This window comes from Lonchura striata, chromosome 1 (genome assembly GCF_050655825.1).
Source record: "Lonchura striata isolate lonStrDom1 chromosome 1, ASM5065582v1, whole genome shotgun sequence".
In the NCBI taxonomy this organism is placed as follows: domain Eukaryota; kingdom Metazoa; phylum Chordata; class Aves; order Passeriformes; family Estrildidae; genus Lonchura; species Lonchura striata.
This window is the reverse complement of record NC_140703.1, coordinates 16,988,636-17,009,716: the sequence shown is the minus strand read 5'-3', so window position 1 is coordinate 17,009,716 and position 21,081 is coordinate 16,988,636. Positions and strand designations below refer to the sequence as shown.

General features: G+C 37.5%; 1 long non-coding RNA gene across 5 annotated transcripts in view; it reads right to left on the bottom strand.

The window, feature by feature from the left end:
* Positions 1–21,081, bottom strand: part of LOC146768605 (uncharacterized) — a 37,271-nt gene that overhangs the window by 10,161 nt on the left and 6,029 nt on the right. For 2 of the 5 annotated variants that reach the window (XR_014950390.1, XR_014950380.1), the window contains exon 3: positions 14,213–14,317. This is a non-coding gene — a long non-coding RNA (uncharacterized LOC146768605). Of the gene's footprint in view, positions 1–1,644; positions 1,823–1,849; positions 5,268–12,492; positions 12,608–14,212; positions 14,318–21,081 lie in introns of those variants that run through there. The other 3 variants (XR_014950382.1, XR_014950393.1, XR_014950400.1) reach the window with 3 other exon arrangements.

Below are 21,081 nucleotides of genomic sequence, written 5' to 3'. Positions count from 1 at the left end.
AAATTCCCTTTAGTAATAAACTATTCATCTTTGTGCTTCATTGAGTTCAACGAAAAGCATTTTTCAAGTTTAAGCAATTAAGTTTACATTTTATTTTCTCCTCTTGAAAGGAAGTTATCACAAAAGCAAGGAATTGAGAAGCCACTGTGGTATTGCAGGTATTCTCTGCGTATGAAATTTCAATTTAGCAAAGCATGTAAAACTCTACAGGCAGTTAAGGTTCAATACACTAAGCCCACTTTGTTTTCACACTGTGTTTGTTTTGAATCATCACTGACCCAGCTGATTAGCTGCTGAATTAGGGTGTCTGAACATTAGAACCATAGAATTGCTGAGGTTGTAAAGACCCTTAAGAGCATCAAGCCCAGCCATTAAGCCAGCAGTGCCAAATCAAATCTCTAAGCCATGTCCCTCAGGGCCATGCCCACAAGTTCTTGAAATACCTTCAGGTATGGAGACTCCATCACTTCCACTTTGCTTTCAGCACAGCTGTGTGAGTCAAAATTCACATTCAGGCTGCACAGTCTGACTGCCAGAGTGCAAAATACCTGCACTCCTCCTGTGTCCTATGACAGTGAGCCAAGCACAGAGACAGAGGGGCCTGGGGGCTCAATTTCTGTTCTGTCAGTGGGAATATAACATTATCTCCCTCTGAAGAAACACAAGGTGAAAAACCAAGATCCCAGCCACTTATGGATGCTGTAATGTTCCCATGGCTCTCCTGTTAAGTGCAAAATTGTTAATCTCAGTGTCTCTTGGCCAGATTCAACCTCAGGTAATTGCAGTTTGTCAACCTAAACTTCTCATGCAGATCCAGGGGGTTTCTGTGCAGCTGAGAAGTCCCTTTGTTTCACAGCTTCTCAGCAGAGCATGAAATGATCTCTGCACAAGATTTGAATACCTTTCAAGTTTACCTTCAGCTGCACAGAGGTAAGATCAGCATTATTAACACCATATAGTTGCATGCTAGATTTCATTACTTCACTTTTTCACTGGTTCCAGTGTGTTACAGCTGTATTGACAGTCCACCCCACAGAAAATGCCTTTGCTTGTACTGAAAAGTAAGTTTAAATCATATCTTACAGAGGCCAGGTAAAATCCCTTCAGATTTTATTCCCTTTATTTATGTCATGGTAATTATTTTCTTTGGCTCTGTAACAGATGAAATGCAGCTGAGCCAGTTGCATTGCATAGACTCATTTGTCTAATTTTGCCCTTTTTTTCAGGTAGCTGAAACATGCGTGGCACACCATGACTGTTTATTTGCACACTGATTCAGCAATAAACTGAACCAGTAGATTGGAGAATGACTGGAGCAAATCACCTCATGAAAAAGTGAATGAAGACAAGGTGCTGTGATATAGGTGCAGCCCACTGAAAATCCCTAAATTTAAAACAAGCCAGAAATTTGGAGACAAATAAGGAAAGAACTTGTGAAGCATGTGACCTTGGTGCTATAAAATCACACGTGGGAGCCTAGCAGCAATTGAAAGAAATGTTTCTGTGAGGGAGAAGCTTGTGAAAAAACAACACCCCCAATGAGCTTTTTCCATGAGGAAATATGAAATCTAAATATTCTGATGCTAGAATCCAGGCAAGGAATATTGGAGCAGCTGAACTCTTGAAAACAGAAGAACAAGTTACCTCAAAAATTTTATCTTTTGTTGCAGAACTAAAACAGATATCATTCAGTCATTCATTCCATCTTCTTTCCACATGTGAGACAGATGACAGATGAATGAAAGCTCTGCCAATTCACTGTTGGATTTCAATAAATCTAGTCTTTACCCAAGCCAAACCAGTTGCTCAAGCCTACAAAGCACTGGAGAAAATATACATTGCTTATATAGTATTTTTTGGATTCAAAAGATAGTAAAATTTAACAAGCCTAACACTTCATGCAAGTATAGCAGGTATCTTTAGGATATAAACCCTGACAACATGGTTAAGATGATTTACTGCAGTTAAAGGATATCACAGCAGTTGTGAATGCCATTCACAGCATTTCTCTATGAGGTGCCAGCAATACACAGCCCATCTTTTCTTTACAGTACCAGTGCTGTACTAAGCACATTTAAGGCTGGTATAAATCCCAAGTTAAGAAACTCAGAGTCATTGTTCATTTATCCAGGGAGGGCTGGATAAGAACAGCACTATTTCCTCTCTCCTTTTCTCTTCCTCACTCCTCAGCATTGCCTGTCTCAAATCAGATACTACTTTACATTTCATATTTAAACTATTTGTAATAATGTATAGCAGTCTCAAGGATCAGAAATAGTCAATATATTTAGCTCACTATGTCTTTTACCATATGAACAAATCAAAATGTTAACTTTAAATACCATCATTTCCATTTTTACAGTGGAAAGACAGTTCAGCTTGCCCAAAGCCACGGGGGTGTTTGGGTCATTGTGGTGACCTAACAGCTGTATTTCTAGATATTGAAAATCACACAGTTTAAAATGGCAGAATGACACAAAACTCATTCTGAGGCAGCTATAAAGTGGAATTCCTCTAATCTTGTTTTCTCTCCATATGTACTGTGGTGTGGCAAAGAGGAAAGACTGACAGCAATTTTTTAGTTGCACATAAGTTTTCAAGAAATAAATAGTACAATTATGTCAAGCATGTGCCAGTAAAAGCTTTTTACTACAATTTCAAAACCCACATAATTCTACGCCAAAGTTAAAGGCCCCTTACAGCTGTAAGATGCACAACAAAATATGAATGTGGCATTACCAAGCATTGAAATCCATGGATATTCCTATTAGATAAACACTCTCTGTACCTGAATATATGCTCCATATTGATATAGCCTCTAACTACCTTCCAAACTATTTTTTAAAATTATTTCCTAAAGCGAATTTGTGCTTTTGGATACATTTGGTAAAATCCCATGGGACTTGCATGTGCATATCTAAGCACAGACTTAGTGACAAATGCTTCCCCTTCCCAACACATTGCATTGTTACTTGCAACTTCTGTATTTTTCTTTCTTTTTTTATCACACCTGAATCCTTGGGGGACACTACAAAAAAAAAAAAAAATGCAGCATGTTCCATTTGTTAACAGTTCATTTCTAAAAGAAGATTCAATAATGCTGTACCCATGCTGTTCATGGTCAAGTGTAAATGGGGTCTTGCTGCTAGTGCTATCCCTCAGACACATTTCTTTTCTACCCTCATTGAGCCTAAAAATAAAAGTTGAAAAAGGTTGAAAAATAAAAATGAACAGGAGAATGCAAGCTATCCTTACCAAGTCCATGAAAATACAATGATCTACCATAATGCTAAACACAGGATAAAAATGTCAAAAGACAAAAATATTACACAATATTACGATTTCCTCTTGCACATAAATATTATAAACCTCAGGGTCCAGCTCTTCTCCTCCCACTCCATCTGACTCAACCCACCGCCTCAAGAATTATTTAAAAAATAATAAACATCCATTATATTATTAGCTACAAGCTTATGATTAGCACTGATTACAAACAGAGATATACTTTTAAGTTACTGAGTTCAATCAAAGGGAATCTATATCCAAACTTTAAAATGTGGTGTTGACTTAGGATCATTCAGTTGAGAACTAACATTTTAATGTTTCTTTCACAACATCCTGATTCAATTTCCTTTTTTAACACTGTCGTACTTTTTAAAGTGAAAATTTCACAGTTTAAGTGTCATGAATTTTAGCAATCCTGAAAAAACTCAGTAATAAAATTGCTGTCCATGCTACAAAAACTGTGCTTTATTGGCCCGGAGTCCAGTTTCTAGGAAATTAACAAAGAAGTTTTAATTTAATTTCCATAAGAAGAAAACAGTTTTCAACAAGTCAGTTACTCTGCAACAAGCTAAATTTTTTATTTATTAGGCAATGGTTGCCAAGTGGCATGGATAATGCTTTTTAATTATTATTTATAATGAATATCATTAATGCTAAGGGACTGCCTGCAAGGGGTTCAAGGCAGGTACCTACAGGAATCAAAGATTTTCTACTTTACAGACTGAATATTTAATAATGATTCAATGAAATTCCTGATCATCCTTAAGGACCTGACAGTGTTCTCCAAAGATGTCTTCCCTTGAAAAAATTTCTTCCTTTAATACCTTGAACAGGACATACCTAAAAACCTGACAGCATTGCAAATAATTTTAAAGCAGCTCAACCCATCTAACCAAACACTCCTGTACAAAATAAAATCCCTGTGTAATGTCAATAAGAAAAATAACAAATGAAAAGAGAGCAACAAAACCACACTGGCATGTAAAGGAATTTCACCTACAATATTTAATTCAGGTTCAATAGACCTCAACTAATCTAAACTTTTATATCCTAATGTCCTATTTGCAACCCAAAATCAGAGACTGGACGTTCCTACAACAGGAAAAGAGGCTGTTTCTGAGGGTCAATTTACCAAGCTCCTTTATCCAGATACACTTGCCTTGAGTTGTCTTTATCCCCTACATACCCTTTCCTTAAAAAAGGAAGATACAATCCTTTTAGCAAGTTATTTATCTGCAGTAAACCTTCCATGACCACCACCCCAGCCTAAGCTTTTAACTGAAATAGATTACCATGGGTTTTTCTATATTTTTTTCTTCACACACATATCAAATCCTCCAAATCCAAGCTTTCTGTTTTCAGGCCATTTAAAACTATTAGAGCTCTGAATCACCATACTGTCATTAGTGGCCTAGCTGCCAGTCACATATTGTTGTGCCACTCTATTTTGAATGGCCTAAGATTTCTTAGCTTTCTGAAAGCACAATTTTTTGTTTGAAATAAGTTTCTCAGACCATTGTGTGCAGCTTGCAGTGTAAAAATAAATACAGGAAAATGCTGGAAATAAATTGCTGTAGAAATACTGACATTGAGCATGGCCTTTTTAAAAGAAGAAAAGAAATCTGGATATGGTAGTTACTGTCAGCATTATCCTTCCTCTAGGAGAGGAATTCAAAAGCAGACACACAGTTACACCATTTATAGCAAAACCTACTAGTCCATGAAATCAGGAGCTGTTAAGAAAAGAATGTTTTTTTATTGTATCAAAATAGCAGAGAATAGAGCTTGGCTCTTGCTGCTCCCAGAGAGCCTTGAGACCTTGAATCATGACTCTGTTTAATAAGCAGGTCTAATTCTGCAGCAAGTACAAACAAGACAAAACCTCTTTGAATGGGTTTGGAACCTCTTGTGTTAGCTGCCAAGACCTTCTTCGAAACAGACTTGATTCTGTTTTCTATGTTCTGCACATCAGGAAAAACAACCTAAAGTAGGAATTAAAAAAATGAAAAAGTGTAAGACATCCAGAAAAACTAAAATCTACCCTTTAATTTTACCTAATTTAATTTTTTTTATACAACGCTTACAGCACAAGAACAGGGAAATGAGAGAACCAAACCATTTAAATGCCTACCCAGTCCAAACAAACTAAAAGTCCACTGCACATTTTTTCTTTTTTACCAAACAAAAAACAAGCAAAATCTGTTGTGACATTTAGGCTTTGGAGGTTACAATTTCAGGCAGAAATAGAGGCCTTGTGCCCTGAAAAGGTCTGTTCAATATTTAGTTCCACATGATTTGTTTTCTGAAGTTGGAAGCAGTAATTAAGTTATTTCTGAAGTTAAAAGTATGTCAATATTTTCACAAGGTCTTAAACAAAAGACATCTGGCTATATTTAGATATGGAACAATACATTACCTTAAGAATATTTGCCCAGTGACTGGGGAAGGACTACAGCAAACATTTGGAAAAGTACAAATTAGAGGGAATTTGAGCTTTTTCATTTTTCTTATCCCTGTGGAAATGAATTTTGACTAGACTTTAAGAAAAAAAAAGGTGGAGGGGAGAAAAGAAGATAAAGTACATATTAAAAAGCAGCTTTACTATATGTATTCATTAATAACACACAGCTACTGTGTTGTTGTGTGCATACAAACGTTAATTTAATAGAATTGTAAATGAACCACTGGTTTTGCAGGCTATCTTGTTTCCAAATTTCACAACAACAAGGCTGGAATAGTTAAACATGTTCTATTTGAAATGCCTTTTTTTCTGTACCCTAATTGGGATAGCGAATAGAATTAAATGAAAAATACATTAAATGGTCTATTGTAGCAGCTATGGGCTCTATTTGCTGTACTCTGTCTTCTTTCAATACAAATTTTGAAGACAGAAGATACTCAGAATCTAAATCTGTTTCAAGTCTGAAGAAATGCTACTAATAATCAGTGCCTACCAAAAATAGATTTTAATCATGGATCACTCTTTGTTTACTGATGCCATTAATAAACAACCCAAAGTATGAAGGGTACACCTTGTCATGTGTCCTTCATTTGAGAGTTGACCAAGTTTTCGTGCTCTGCAGCTTAAAGAAATGCTGACTAAATACACATTTCCCTCATAAAAGTCACCTCGAAGACTGGTAGCTTAAGCAGCTGCAGAAACCAATTGATCTCCATATTTGTCTTCTCCTTTTATCACCTGAAACAATTTTTAAATCCAGATACTTGCCAAAGCTTTATAACAGACAAGACTAAGATATTTTGAACATACTATTTTAGAAAAAAAAAAAAGAAATAAGAGATTTGTTATGAGTACAGATGCATATTCTTTTTAAAACAGCACTTGTTAAAAATTATTGTGCACCCAGAGGCAGAATAAATATATTTTACTCTTCTTACTGTAAGTAATAAACACCAAAGGCGAACAGAAAGTTATTATTCATTAAAAACTAAAATTAAAAATCTTTTATTAAGGATGCTTTGGACTTTTTATGGAGTCCCAAGATCTGCAGGAGACCCACATAAATAAATCTTAACCCACAAAAATGTTGGGAAGTGTGGGAGAACACTCCTAAGGATTAAGAATGTTTATCAACTTTTGATGACACATGAGTACTCAGAAGACTTGGGCTTGATCCATTAAGCCTCACTTAGTTTACAGAGCATTTTAAAGGGATATAGTTTGCATATTGAAAGTTTTCTGCAAATATAAACATTCATTAAAATTTATTAGTATTAGTAAAAATAAATAAATTATAATGTACAATCCAATAACTATTTACAGACAAAAAAACCCAGGTACCTATCTCAAAACTAGAGAGAATATTTTATTTGCAAAGTGCTATAAAACACCATGCATGGAAGAAGTACTGAAATACAGTAAGATGAGACAACTATATTTTTCTTTATTCCATGTAAAAAAATTTGCATATTTAGTGCACATTTAACTTTTCTAGACTCATAATTGTTTAAAAACTCCTAATTTTGCTTTGAATGGTTGTATTAACTTCCATTCAAAAAGAAAAAAAATAAAAAAATCTGTCCTCTGGCAGAAATAGAGGATACACTGGGTCCTTTGTGTGCTTCCTGTCCTTCTAGAACTACCTTCATCCAGAACTGTAGCAAAAGTGAAATATCAACCCACACAAACACTTTGAAAAATACATTTTAGAAGCTTGCCAGAGTGGTTTGTATTTTCTAAAAAGATAATCTTAAAAACAGCTGTTTTTCTATTTTCTATAGGTTTGTAGATTTGCCACCTTGAACAGCTCCTTCCCTAGGCAGAGTTTGAACAAAGTTCTGCACCAAAGGCCAGATTTTTTTCAGTTCTCCATCATATCCCAAGATAGAGTCCCAGTCCCCCTGGAGCAAGAGATGTCTTTCAGGTTTGAAGATTTTGTCTTACGTGCAGAAACAAATTTAAGCCTGACATTTATGGAAGTTGCTGAACCTACATCTTGGTGCTTTTAATCTCCCGACAGATGCTGTCCCCACCACAGCAGCTGCTGCTTCTCTGAGGTGATGCCTGGTAGCTTGGAACAGGAATCTCAGCAACAAAGAGAAAAAAATGAACAGGAGAATGACTTCCAATGTGCTAACATTTGCAAAACAGAGTTCCAGTTGATACAAAGGCAAAATAGAAACAAGATCTTTAGGATGAACTTTGTATTTTTTTAGCATATGGCCTTTTTGTGTGCAAAAAAGCACAAAGCCTTTTCTGCTGATGCAAATGGTAATTTAATGAGAAGTAAGAAATTGTTTTGCCATTAGGCTAATTATTACATTTTGTACAAACCAATGATGCTAAGGAATAAGGATATTTTGTTTCTTCTCAGTTTAGTGGGACATCAGCATTTGGATCCCCTAGGCAGCTCCAAAACTCTTTGTCTTAATGCTCATGTTGATGACTCAGAAACGCATCTCAACCTCTGAACTTACTTTGCAATGCAGGCATAACACTAAATAAGAACAAAAACTTAAAAAAAAAGAAAAGAAACAAAGCCTATATTTCTAAGCACTCCCTATAGAACTTTCTGAGACACAAGAAAGAAAAAAAATCTGAGAAACAGATACTGGCACAATCTAGCCTGAAAGGTTTTTCCAGCTCAGTGGAAGATTGGGCAGACAAAGGAAGACAGTGTGAATTCAGCTGGATTGTAGCAGAAATCTCACAGAACCTGGCAAAAGACCATAGTAAAATAAGGGGTAAATGGTGATGGAAAGCAACACCAATTACTACAAAAGATGTCACATAAAAAGATTGAAAGGCATGCTACAAAACAGCATTTTCCTTGCTACCTAGGCCAGTATTCTTCAACATGCCAAGAGAGGATTTGGGGGCACAAATCATCTTAGCAACATTTTCAAAGCAGCAGCAAGATATAACTAGACATAATCAAGTTGAGTGTGGATTTCTTTTCCTAATCTTATGTTATTACTCTGAATTTTGCGAAATACTTGTCTAACAAAGATGAGGTGGAAAATGAAAGGATTAGTTCAGAGCAAAAAGAAGCATTTAAAGATTACCCCCATGCCATTTTCTGTAGTCATATGATTTCTGATATACTCTTAAATAAAGGCAGTACTGTCTTTAATGCTTGATTGTTCATGATAAGAAAATGTGAGGTGAATATGCAGTAGAGATGAAAGAGTAATTTCTATTCCTATTTACTGACTTAATGCCAGTGATTTAAAGATTGTCACTTCAGGCCCTAACCACAGAGAAGAAAATAATTTTCCAAGAATTCTTTGCCATTTTGCTCCTCTCTACGAGGAATGTGAACCTTTCTCTTCACCTTGCCCTACAGCTCTCACTGCTGCATCCAGACTTCTTGAAAATTCACAGACATTTCAGCGTCACTCCTCTTTGCAGCAGGAATATTCACTGATCTTATGCAAGGAAGTGAAAGCTGATGTAAGTGGAGGTGGCTGGAAGAGAGATGATGAATTGGGATCAGCACAGTTCAGCTCTTGGGGTTAGGGCTCTGCAGGGGAGGGCCTCATCAGCTCTGCAAAGCAGCAGAGTGCCCCAGGGCAGGATAAAAGGCAGTGCCCCCACTGCCAGGGATGGCCTGGAGGCAGGCAAAAGGCATCTGAGAGCAAGTCCTTGAGAAGCTGCTGGAGTTATTTAGTTGGAGCTGAGGAATGAAGAGCAGAGGCTGGGTGGGGCTGCTGGAAAATCCATCACCCAAGGTGCCCAGGGCTGTCAGTCTTTGTTGGATGACAGTGACAAGACCAAGAGAATGCCTCCTCCAGAAGCACTGCAGAACTTGCCACCCTCACCTCCCAGGGAGCTGGGGCAGCAGCCACAAGGAAGAGGACGCACAGATGGCACCAGGGTCCCGGCACTTTGGAGCACCCACTGCTGTCCTGCCAGGCATGGGCAGGATCCTTGGCCTCCCAGGCTGATCAGGACAGAGCCATGTCACTACTCAGATCCTGAGGTGGCTCCAGAGTGAGGGAGAACAGGACTTGGACGTCTCACTGAAGGACAGCAACATCTCTCTTGGACAGGCCCATGGCAGGAGAAGAGCAGGCTCAAGAACTCCTGAGGAACTAAAGGTGCACAGATCCTTGGGTCCTGATGAGACACATCCAGGAGTCCTGAGGGAACGGCCTGAGGAATTGGCTAAGGCATTATGCAGCACATTTGAGAATCCACAGCGTTCCAATGAAGTTCCCACTGACTGGAAATGTTGATCTGGAGTTGGAACCCCTCTCCTATGGAAACTGGCTGAGAGAGTTGGGGTCATTCAGCCTGGAAAAGAGAAGGCTCTGGGGACACCTTATAGCAGCCTTCAAGTACCAAAGGAGGCTACAAGAAAGATGGGGATTTTTACCATGGTGCCATTGAGAGGAAAGGGTTAAAAGCAGATTTGGTGAAAAGGGAACAGCTTTGCTCAAAGTTACCTTGCAGCAGAGAATGTTAACAGTGTTGCTGTGGGAAACCTTCCCTTCATTATACCTATTGTTGTTCATCCTCTGCCTGCTTTGAGAGGAGGGATTCCCTGTGTGGAGATCACACACTCTGAAACACAAGCTTCAGTCTCCTGCTGGGAGAGAGAAATCATAAAGGCAAAGCCTTGTGATGAACTGTGTGTGCACAAAGCTCTTTGAAATCTGGGGCAGGCAGCAGCCCATGGATGAACTGAGGAGTCTCTGCTGCCCAGCATTGTTAGAGAGGCAATGAAATAAATCTCCTTTATATTCCAGCTGTGGTTTGATTGTCACTCTGGCTACCTGCTTGTGTCCATTCCCACAGGCATGTTGTGAGTGATAGGGTAAGGGGAAATGGCTTCAGCTGGAGGAAGACAGGTTTAGATTAGAATTTAGGAAGAAATTATTTCCTGTGAAGGTGGTGAGGCTCTGGAGCAGGTTGCCCAAGAGGAGCTGTGGGTGCCCATCCCTGGAAGTGTTAAGGCCAGGCTGGATGGGGCTTTGAGAAGCCTGGGATAGTGGAATGATTCCATGTCTGTGTTGGAATGAGATGATCTCTAAGGTGCCTTCCAACCCAAACCATTTTACAAAATAGTCACTCATCAAGAGCTTATTGGTTGATACATCTAAGAACCTTTTCCTGACATGCACAGACCATTTAGGGTTTGCAGTCCTTTTAGTTTTGCAGCTAACAGTCTTACCTCTGACCCACACCTCAGGATCATGGTGTGGTACGTGCTTACACAGCTAAAATAACTTCAGAGTTAACAATTCCACCCACTGAATGGAAGATAAAAAAAAAGTAATAAATGAGGACCCATATTGCTAAAAGAAATTTAAAAATCACCTTTAGTGCAAAACAAAAATTAAACCTATCAAGATAGACACTATAGCAAAATAGTATTTTCAAATGACATCTGAATAAATCCATAGGTTTATACTAATGATTAAAATTATGAATATTGGGTGCAGAAGAGGAGGCAATCAAATAAGCCAGTCCTATATACTGCCACCAAAAAGAGTAATGAAATTGCAGGGTTTTTTTCCCCCCACATCTATATATTCTCATAGCACTGTGATCTTCTCTTCATGCTACACTATTTTAAAAGTGCTTCATTACAAAAACATTTTTCTGCTAAGGAAACAGCTTTGAAAATATTTTTCATCTAGCACATGCCAAGAAAATCAAGTTAGTGTGGATGAAACAAGTTTAAAGCTTAGGCAGCAACTCCTCATTATTACCCAGTGTACATGTTCCCATTCTCCAACTAGTGTTATTCATTGCAAATTAAGTTAACTCATTTTATTAAAAATGTTTTAAATAAGTCACCAACTGCAGCAACAAATTTTTTAAAATAATAAAATTTAAAAACCCAAATATTCATACTTCTTTCTCTGGTCTTCCTTCGCATCTTGCTGCCTCATTATAATACGTACAAAGATTTTTGTTTGGTTCATCTGTAATACAGTCTGAGGAGCTCATACACATTTATTTTTTGGCATAAAGATGTCTCAATTAACATGATCTATAGAATAACGTCATCTTATGCCCTAGAAGCACTCAATAATTCTTGCTTGCCTCAAAAAAAGGTTCATTTTTAGGCCTTACTGCTTTAGCCTGTCCAGAGGCAATACAATTCCAAAGGGGGGGGAAAAGTCAATTCTGAACAGCAGAAGTTTTTATAAGCACTGCTTTTCAGAGCTTGAGAGCTCAAAAATATCTTAAGTATTTTGCCAAAAAGCTTTATTAATTCACAAGTCCTGCAAGAATTACAGTCAAGAGTTCACATAATGGTGGAGAGGAAAGAAAAAGATAATGGTGAAAGAGAAGCATATGCATCTCATAATGCATATAACCACATGAATTTGCATATTTTCAGCAGAACTTTATGCTCTTGGTACTTTCAGCCTTATGGACAGGCTGAAAAAAATAAAAGCTGTTTCTTTTCAGAATTATATTTAAGGTAATTTACTTCCCCTTCCACCCTATTTTTAAATATTTTATTGCCTGTAGAAAATTTAGAATATGTGGTTGAATTCCATAGAGACCTGTCTGATATGGCACCAAACAGAGAAAGAAATTTTTACTAAAATATTTACCAAAAAAATCCTGAAGAAATTATAGAAAAACTAACTGGATACAAAGGAATACTTCCCAAAAAAAAAAAAATTAAAAAAAAAAAAAAGCATTTGTATGACATTTCCAAGAGATATGGAAGACTTGATTTAAGGATGCTGTTATGTAAAATAAAATGAGCCGTATTTATTAACCCTGAAAAGTTCCTAGAGGTCTGCTGGTCCCTGTGATCCATCTCAGAGGACCTTGATTTGATAGTCATAAACACTCTGATCATCTAATCTGGTGATTTGGCTTTTGCCCCATGATCTAATTTAAAGTATAATGAATAGGTTTCAATCAAAGATTATTTTTTATTGTTGATGCTTTCAAAATTCCAACAGAGATCTTATTATTACAACCTATGCATGCAACAAATGTATTTGAGCATCATTAACCTCAGTTGCAGGATTCTTCATTTTAATTTCAAGATTTTTTAGTGTAAATTCAACCACTGGCCACTGAGCTTTCTTGCAAATTTGTGTGAAATACCCAAATGTAACAACATAATTACATTTCTTTTAAAGTTCTGATGTTCTTTAATGAGTTGAATAGAAGACATTTCTGAAGATTCATTATGAGAGCTTCAAATTCTGTTAGATTCTGTTAATGTTAGATTATTTTAGTGTCTTGCCTTTTTACACTGCTCAGTATTTTCCCCTGGTCATTGACTGGATTAGAAGAAAGTCCTTCTAGTGATGACTTGTCCACATTATGATAAAGAAAACCACAAGATATAAAAAAAAAGTCCATTTAAGGACAGGTTGGGGCATTTTTCCCCCTCTCTCCCATTGACTTTGCATGGAAAACACCTGATTATTTCAGAGAAATTACAAAAGAAGGGAATTCAACACTTATTTTCATTCTGCTCCAGGCTAACCCTGTCAAAATTGTAAGTGATTACAAAATATGCCCAGAACTGGAATGTTTTGCTTTCAGTCTACAAATTAGGGCTCTTTTCAGCACACACAGCAGTTTCTTAAGAACCAGGGATATTTGCAGCACTGCTTTTGTTGTCTCCAGCACATCATTAGTGAAATGATGAAATGGGGATTTTTCAATGAGTATTGGCATATTTATATTAACTCTTCCTGTTGGCTTTCTCTAAAACACCTCTCAGCACAAAGCATAAAACTACAGAAGGAGAGAAAAACTCTCAGATTTTGTTCTACCTTCAAGTTCTTGTCCTGCAGGAACATATTCTTAAAGCTTGCTTGTCCCCTTTTCATTTCTAGCACATGATTCCACCTGCACACCACCTTTGACTCTCACCCCCTAATAGTGAGGTGGTTTATTTCATGCTAATAGTGATAGAGAAAAAACTCAGCTCATAATACATTAGAAGTATATAAGAGAGGCATCCTTATTGTTGTATGCAACTCCCATAACAAAAGTCTTAGAGAAGCCCAAAGACATACAAATAATTCAACAAATCTAATTTTCTGTTCTGTGTTTCTATTTCTGAACCACAAAATTACTTATATTCAATAAGATTCAGTTTTAAAATTGATTTTTAAACTTGTTTTCTCATTTTGGGTTTTTTAAAGCATTTCCCTCAAATCCAAGGCACAATGGACCAAACAAATCTCTGGTTCTCCATTGTTGTGCAGGCAGGCAGATTGCATACTGACCTGAAGTTAATGAAATTCTAAAAAGGCAAAAAATACATACCTGTATAGGTTTGGAGTGCAGGAGTACAACTAGCACAGGATTTTCCTTCATGTTTTCCTTCATTTAATGATGTATAAAAAATCCCAAACTCATACAACCAGTTATAGAAAAAGATCCCAGTTTTAATGCCTCGCTACATTTAAGTTCAACATTTAACTCTAGGAGTGCTGGAACAGATGCTAAATAAATTTGAAATGGACTTACGTGCAAAATGATTCATATTGGTTTTGACTGGAATGGCAGGAAGTTATATTCAAGCTGAACTGGCAGCTACAGTGTTAGAACTGTCCTCCAAGCAGACAGATATTCCTGCAATTAAATAACAAGGATGGGTGGATTACTAGGTGGTCCATGGTAATGTTAATGAACTTCATTTCCTACAAATTCACATCTCCCGGGAGGTGTCAGGGACATAAAAATTGCATAGAAGGTAGTATGGAATGGACACATTCTGGACAAAAGCAAAACTATTTACATTTTAGATGTCAGCAGTATCTTGCCTGGCATTTCTCTGGCTGAAAAAAGTCATACTTTAAACTGTATTGACATGCCTAGAGCAAGCTTTGCTTTATCCTGAATCGATCCCAGCTCAGAGCAACATTACCATTCATCAAGTTATAGACAAGTGAAACCTCTTTATGGACCCAGGACTGCTCACAGGCAACAGAAGGACTTTTCCCTGCTTGTTTCAGCACTGAGCAAAATTCTTATGATTCAAGATTTGTCTAACACACAAAAAGAGGGAGATTTTGTCTATAAGTCTTGACTTACAAATAAGTCATGGTAATGCAAGTCCAAAATAGCAGATTCAGAAAGTTATGTGTACAAACCCCTACCAGTTAGTTTCCATTCTTTAGCCTTCACACCCAAATACTGATGAAAATACATGGTCTTCCCTCTATTTTTCTGCAAATCAGGGAAAGAGTATCTTACTACCACTTTGATAACATCTTTCAACCAACTTCTCAAAATAGTCTCTAGAGCATCAGACTATTAATGACTCTTCAAAATTGGAGAAACTGAACTTTCAGGTGCTGGAGATCTGAGCACTCCAAAATATATATCAGGACAGGTCAGACAAAAGCCTCCTTAGCTATGATCATAGTGAGAGAACACATGAACAGCATTTCCCCCTCCGTTCCTCTTTTCTCTGCCAAGTGATTTCAAAGAGCCAACTTATACCATGTTTCAGAAGGGGAAGACCGACCAACCAACCAGCAAAAAAAACCAAAACAAAACAAAAAAAAAAAAAACCACAAACAAAAGGAAAACAGCACTTTTAAAAAGGCAAACAGTAGCTAGTGTGACATCCTGAGAGAGCTGCTGTTTGAGCCTGTAGGAATGGCACACACAGTGTTACTTCAGTGCAGCAGTGGGCAGCTGCAAGCAATCCCAAACACTTACTTTGTAGTTAAAGAGAATGCTCTTTTATTTAGGATAAACTTGTTAGCCAGACATCTCAGATTTCATCTATTAATAATTTTACCATCACTCAAGGCAAGCAGAATAAACCAGTGAGAGTGAAAAATGACACCTCACCCAAGTCTCCTAAGCACTCTCCTGTTTGTCATAATAGCTCTCCCATGAAAAAAAATGTGATAAAAGGGAGATAGAGGCAGATAATTTTTTAAAAATAAGAAAAGAGCTTGATGAAAGAACATGAAAGGGGAAAAGGTAGGTGTGAAATGCTCTTTTCTTGCTTGAAACATTAAGATTTGCCAGAGATTATATTGAAATTAGAGAAAGTAAGAATATTCTGTGAAAACCTGAGTTGGAGGGGACCAACAAGGAGCATCAAGTCCAAATCTTAAGTGAATGGCCCATACAGGGACTGAACCCATAACCTCAGTATAATTAGCACCATGCTCTGACCAGCTGAGTGAAGGCTTGTAGTCTTAGGTTTTCTGTCAAAAAAGGCTTGCTAAACTGTGTGAAAACATTCAGTTTACCCACAAGGTAATTCTCAGAAAGTTCAGAGAAGAACATTGGTATCTGAGACCAGTGTCTGATATCAGTCAGATTTCTGACTCCAAACATTTTACTGGAAATCAAGTCCTTAACCAAGGGCATTTATGGCATTTGGGACAGGAGTAAAAAATCACAAAAATCACAGTGTTGGAATAGAAGAGCAGAGTGAGAAATGAGAATGAGAAACCACATTCTGCAAATATTTAGGACACAGGATTTGCTAAGGTTATCCTTCATTCAGGGCTTCACTCTGAAGTATAATAGTGGAAAATCCAAGTAACAGTGCTTCCTCAAGAAACAAATATTGGTCAGGCTACACTTCTCCTACCTGGCATTCATTTTTCCTGGATATAAGCTTAGCAAATCTAAGCCCACTCTACATCACTGGAGTTTTAAGTTCCATGAAGAAACACTGGCATGGAATTTTTTGTGGAGAGAGCTGCCTGCAGCAGGGGCAGCCAATGGGAAGAGAGCCAGGATTTTTAGAAGGCACACGAGTGACAGTGCCATGGAAATGGGGTCACACACTCCTCTCTCCCAGGAAAACGTGTTTGAGGGAGGGTGAAGGAAGCATCAGCTGATCAAAGCCCCCACAGAGCAAGGATCACTTGGTACATCAGCAGTCACACAGCTCTCCCAGAGAAGTGAGGGAAAAGCTTCCCTCCCACTCGTCAGCTTCGCGTGCGCCTTCCCACTTGAAGCAGCTCCTTGGCACCACAACTCTTCAAAGCTCAGGTCTGAGAAATTCTCAGAGGGAACTAATGGAAACAAATGCATTTTTAGCAGAACTCTTCCAGTTTCAGCTCAATTTTGTCATCTACATGACACTGCCAGTAAGTAAATAATTTTAGATGAGAAATCACAGGTGGATTAGTGTAGGCTTATCGATTGTCAAGGTAATCATTCTGCAGCACAGAAATCTGAGACCTCTTGACCAGAAAGGGAATAGAACACACACCTTACAGAAGCAGGCTTTTATGAAAAGATAATTTAGAGACTTCAGGGCAATAAAGACAAGTTTGAGAGCAGTTACAATCCACTTTTCGATTCTATTACCTCTCAGTCCTTTTCTCCTGAAATAACCTGATTCTCTGTCTCCCTCTACCTCAATCTTCCTTCTTTCTTTGCCTTTCTTCAGAACAGCAAGGGAATGAACATGATGAATTATTGATGTGAGAAATACAGAAATCTCATTGGGAGAGGGTTTTTTTCCTTTTCTTCCCCCTGAAAAATCTCAGGAGAAGGTTTGGACAAGAGCAGAAAGCCTACACAGCAGAGGAAGCCATGTGCCTAACCATCTGTAGCAGCTCCACACTTCCTACTGCTTTTCAGAAATCACTGAGACAAGTGACATAAGTAGACAAATTCCACCAGAAAAATAAACAAACAAAAAGTCCCATAAGACCCAGAAAACACAACACCAACACCCCACAAAAAAAAAACAAAACAAAACAAAAAAAAAAACCCAAAAAAAAACCCAAAAAAAAAAAACAAAAAAAAAAAAAACAAAAAAAAAAAAAAAAAAAAAAAACACTAAACCAACACCAGAAACAGCAGCCCACCACCTTATCCAGAATATTCATCACAGGCATTTGTGAGTGTTACACTGATTTAGACATTTTGAGACCTAGTCAATCCCACCTGAGAGTGCCAGAGAAATAGCTTACATTCTTTCAAGTTTTGTATCAATATCAGAGACATTCTTACCAGTCTTTGGAGTTTTATATTAGCAGGGGAGTCTTCTCCTTGTGCTGCTACAGAAGGAAGGAGTTTTTGCTCACCTTTTTTCCTTCAGTGACCCAGCCTACATCAAGCATCCAAGGCTTCATGCCTCAAGGCTTTCACATTTCATTTCTGCCTCACAAGGTGACAGTTACAAATGGCCACGTGCGTCAGCCGAGGCCGTGTCTGTACCCAAAAGGAGCTTCAGGAGGCCAGCATAATGTAAAGGAGCTTGTAAGACTCATATAAGCCTGTCAAATACCTATAAACTTTTACAGACACCATGGCTAAAGACTTCCAGTCTGCACTGGAAGACCTTAGGTCCATTTTTTCCTTTGATCCCTCTGGACATGATTTCACTGATGGAAGGTTGTGGGAACAGGTTTGCTGTTACCTCTATCCCAGAGCTCTCATGCACAGCAGAGCATGATACACTTAATATTTGAAGGCACAGGGTCAAATATGCTTTTCAGTCTCTCTCTGTTTGTGGTTCTGAATACACACTAATGGGATTTTAGGAGTTATTCCAAGTTCTTTGAACATAAATGCATCCCTTCAACCTTTCTTAACTTTTCTCTTACTTCAGTAAAGGACCAATCATGCCAAATGTGAACTGGCAAAGCAGATATCAATAACCTGAATCTAACTCCATGTCTACCTTGAAAAAGAAAAATAACACCGATACAGCAGAGAAAAGCAGAAGCCATCAAATATGCAAATGGAAGTCTGCAGACTGACTGCTCAAACTGTTCAAGCTGATAGCTTCAATACCACTCAGTTTCCCTTCTCACTTTGGCAGACATGTCTGCCTTAACCAAATGTCTTTGCTTCCTTTCTCCTAAGACTAGGGAAAAATGCATCCTCATTTCCTACCTTTCTCTCCCCCTTCCTTCCACATGCTTCATTAATGTTTTTATGTAAGTTTAGGTTTAGTCTCATCATCCTCGAGAGTTTTTTACCTCAAATTCTACTTTCCTAAACTATGGATATAAAACTCTGGCTGTTGTCTGGAGGATCCATTGATTGTTGCATTTTTATTTTTACACATTCTGCTCTTGGTGGTTATTGCTTCTCCATAACTGCTCTCTCACTTCAAAAACAAACAAACAAACAAAAAGAAACCCCAAAAAATCTTTTTACTTTCTTTTTCCTCACCATCTCCCATTCTTCACTGTATTGTTTGCTATTCCAAGACTATGTCTGTGTTTTGCAATTAGCTCCTACTTTGCATTTCTGAAGTGCTGTGTAACTCTGAACCATATCAGTTGTTTTTTGTGCTAAAAACAATTATTAGGATCCACCATTTTACAAGACTATAAACTGGTTTCCACTTAAAATGGAAATTAGTGAAATCTTCAACATATATCAATAGAACTTGTTTGTAAAGTTTCATGCTCTGGTAACCTTCATCTTTATTAAGGCGAAGAAGTCAGTCCCATGTGTCACTTTTAGAGAAACACTGGCAGAAATGGCCCTGAAGACATAACAACCCACTAGCCCAAATAATTTGCACTTTAAATGTAAATGTCTATCTTTCCAACCCCTGAAGCTTTATCTCCCAAAACCACCTCTAGAGGTTTATCATCTGTATTCAAACATAGATAAATACTTTCCATAATTTAATAAAAACAAAAAAAGAGAGAGAGAAGAGAAAATCACAAGGAAAGAAGAGGTAGGATAACGAGCCTGAAACAGTGATTAATCTGCTGTGCTTAATCTATTTGTGGACTAATTGAACAACTAAACCAGTTGAAATATCCATTGGTAAGTTCTAGAAGACAAAGCTTACACTTTAGTTCTATTTATAGATCGTCATTGCTTTAGTAACAAACATTTAGTGACTGATTACCTCAGACTTTTCAGCCCTATAAAGCTACAGGAGGAGGTCAGGTGACATTATTATAAATCCTATCTATTCTATATTTTAAATAGAATATATTCTACATAGTCTGCAGAATGCAGAGTCAGAAATAGAGACATCATGGTGGGGGACACACATTTAAGCAAATTCCTGAAAATTGCTCTGCTTTGACAGTCAAGTTTACAAAGCTTACAAAGATTTCCCGACTTGGGAGCTGTGATGGAGCAGTTTGTTTTAAATAAATAGGAGGAGATGAAGCACACTATATAGAAACCTGTTTGGAAATTATTAGGGAATGAAGATACTAAAGTCTTGCGGAGCCCCGATTACTTCAAATAATTAACAACTAACTCAAAGGAACAGAAAAATAAGATTATCTATATATACAAATTCTATATATGTTATTTTACATTGCAAAACCTTCAGTAATTACATTAAGTTCTCCTACACACCTGTTAAGTTTAACAGAAAATTACTAAAATTTTCAATAAAAGATGAACTCATGCAATGACATTAGTAGTTGTATTTAGAATGTGAAACTTCCTATTCTCTCATATCTTTTCCCACTTAATTTAAATTACAAACTAATTCCATTCAGATTAAAATACTTCAGGCTCTCTGTTCTTACTATATCTGATCATGAAGAATTACCTGGCACACTGGCATTTCAGAGGAAAATCAGGGTGATGTACTTTTTTTAGGCTATTTACTTTCATAATATTTTAAACCAAATAATATTAGCATAACTTCTATATATGCCTACAAATGTGTGCTAAATACCTATAAGCCAACAAGAGTAAGCAAGGCAGGCATCACTCAACACCTTCCTTGCCTTATACTGTTTAGAATATTGGGGAAAAGAGGCATTATGTTCAGTCATTTCATATTTATAACAAAAAGACAAATTGTGAGGGAAATAAAAAGATAAAATAGTCTCCAAGCTGTCATGCACCCATTGAAAAATGAAGAATGAGATTCTTTTGTTGTGTTTCTGTGTTTCACTCCGTCAATGCAGAATGTGGTTTATGACATCCAAAAAAGGAAGGGGAGGGGAAGATGAAATATTAACATACACACACAAAAACCCAACAAGTTCTTTCAAGGGCCAAGTCCTGGCACAATCCAGGTTATTTTATGCAGCAAGACTGGCAACACAGTGGAAAGGCACCCAGTAAAGAAACACATCTATTATCACCAGGGCTTTGGAAAAAATTTGTTTAGTCAGGGAGAATGATATGTGAAGAAGATTGGATAGTCTGTCAAGCCCCTTCCTTGAAATAAAAAAAGAGTTTGCACAAGGTGCTGCAGGACTTCAGTCCCTGGCATTATGCAGCATGGTTGGCTTTCCAGCTTTGGGTTTGTCCCTGCATACTGCAAGGGCTTTTCTTTTGTTTTTAAAGAAGAGCTCCAGAAAGACCTGTTTGTACCTGGCAATAAATACGTAAAAGTGTTGAGGCCGTGGAAAAACTGAAAGAATAGGCTTCAAAAATAAAGTTCCTAGCAGAGCTTCTAGCCTGATCCC